This window comes from Echinops telfairi, unplaced genomic scaffold (assembly GCF_000313985.2).
Source record: "Echinops telfairi isolate 266 unplaced genomic scaffold, ASM31398v2 ScPeMD7_7420;HRSCAF=8458, whole genome shotgun sequence".
In the NCBI taxonomy this organism is placed as follows: Eukaryota; Metazoa; Chordata; class Mammalia; order Afrosoricida; family Tenrecidae; genus Echinops; species Echinops telfairi.
The window spans coordinates 27,636,609-27,639,149 of NW_022111320.1; positions in this window are offsets into that span (position 1 = coordinate 27,636,609).

Here is a 2,541-nt window from a genome sequence, read left to right on the forward strand (position 1 = left end):
AAGGGATCAGTTATCAGTCGTCAAAGAACAAAAAATCATATCATTGTGTGCTCACCTCCATGATACAATCACTGAAGACAAATAGGTGCATAAGCAAATGTGGTGAAGAAAGCTGATAGTGTCCGGCTATCAAAAGATATAGCGTTTGGGGTCTTAAAGGTAAACAAGCAGCCATCTAGCTCAGAACCAACAAAGCCCACATGGGAGAAGCTGTATTCTTAACTGAAGGACAACCAGGCAGGTAAGTAAGTGTGTCTGGAGCAGAGTGTATGATGCAGCTAATGGTAGAAGATGAGGTTAAGGGATTAGTAAAGAGTCAATATTTTATGGCATTGTGGTTGGAAACACATTGTAGAATTAAGACAGGGTATTGACATGATTGGACTCACCCTGTTGAAATCAAGAAAACAGAAATTCTGAAAAAGTTTAGCAGGATAACTTTTCTGTTTAGTCAATAGGGTACACATGGTGCAACAGTGGACTCAGGAAGATCAAACGGGGAGACAAAACAATTCAAACAAGAGTATAGTAACGGATAGCTTATTCTAGACTCATAAAATAGACAATGATGAAAATGGGTCATGTTTCTGGAGGTATTTAAAGGTAGAATTGGTTAATGGATTCAGTAAGAGTTGAAAGACAAATGAGAAATGATGGCTAATTCTATGTATTTTTGACTTGGGCAACTATTAGAAAAATAGTTGATATCTCATGAAAGAAGAAAGCAAAAAGAGTACTATTACACAGTTATGGCCACATGAAACAAACTCCATCAGCCAACTGGCGATAATATATAATTTCTTATATAAGTCTCGACTTCTGTGGGGGAAATTGGGGCTGAAGATAAAAACACGAGAGCTGTCAGCACAAAGGGCGTTATTATAAACCATGGAATTAGAAGGGTTCACCTAGTCCAGTGGTTCTCCACCTTCCTAATGCCGCAACCATCATGTTGTGGTGACAACCAACCATAAAGCTATTTTCATTGCTACTTCATAACTGTCATTTTGCTACTGCTATGAATCGTCATATAAATATCTGATATATAGGATGTCTTTTCATTGTTACAAATTGAACATAAAGTATAGCGAGTAATCACAAAACAATATGTAATTATATATTGTGAAATATTTATGTGTTTTCCGATGGTGTTAGTCATTCAACTCCCAAAGGGGTCGGACCCACAGGTTGAGAACTGCTGATCTAGCCAGTGTGGTTAGTTACCGCCGAGTTGGTTCTGATTGATGGCGAACTATGGTCCACAGAACTAAACAAGGCCCAGTCCTACAGCATCCTCACAATTATGTCTCAGCCTGTCATTGCAGCCACTGTGTGAATCCCTCACACCAAGGGCCGTCCTCCTTCTCACTGCCTCTCTACTTTCCCACGCAAGATGTCCTTGCCTGCATACTGGTCTCTCCTAAAAACATGTCCAAAGTAAGTGAGCCAAAGTCTGGCCAACTTTGCCTCCAAGGAGAATGCTGACTGTCCTTTTTCCAACACAGATGTGGCTGTCCTTTTGGCAGCCCATGGTACTTTCAATACTCCTCGCCAGCACCATAATTGAAATGCATCGAGTCCTCTTGGATCTTCCTTACTCAATGCTCCACTTTCACATGAAAGTACCAGGCCTTGAGTCAGGTTCACTTTAGTTCTCAAATTAACATCCTTGCTTTTCAACACTTTACGAAGTTTGTACAGCAGATTTACCCAACGCAATGAATCATGATAGTAGCTGTAACCCTGATGGGTTACACATTAGGCTGTTAACCAACAGGTCAGTAGTTTGAAACCACCAGCCCTTCCTCAGGATAAAAATGGGTTATGAGTTGAGGTGCTAACCCCAAGTTCAGCTGTCTACTCCCAAGTTCAGCTGTATAGTCTACAAAACCCATGGGGGCATTTCTACCCTGTCCTATCTCATTGCTATGAGTTGAAATGAACTCAACTGATAGCGAGGTTTTTGTTTGTTTTGAGAGTTGGTAGCTGAAAAGGAGATGTGGACTTAAGACCAAGCCTTGGGACACTGATTCAAACTGAGAAGGAACCTGTAAAAGTGATTCAACAGCAGCCCATGAGCTCAAGGAAAGAACGAGCTATGACCAGATGCCCAGAGCGCATGCGAACAAACATTTTTGGGGAAGAATTTAGTGATCAAATGATGGAGATGAGTCAAGTGAAAACAGAATTACTTTAGATTTGATCATGTAGAATTCTTTTATCTGTTGAAACCTTATTTACTAAAAATAAACATTTCTGATACCATTTTTAATATTTCTTCTCAATAACCATGAGGCATTATTCACTCAATAGAGTTAAAAATTCCTATTCTGGCTTTATAATTTAAGTTGTATTTCTTTATTGGGAAATGATTTATGATCATAAAAGGAATTTAAGTTAAGAAATATAACACTGGATGAGATAAGACTTAACAGCATAACAACAACAACAAATAACTGTGATTTGATCAGATTGAGTTACATTTGACCTTTGAAAAACACTTATGTTTGTATTTTTTTCATGATAGTTAAGTATTTCGAG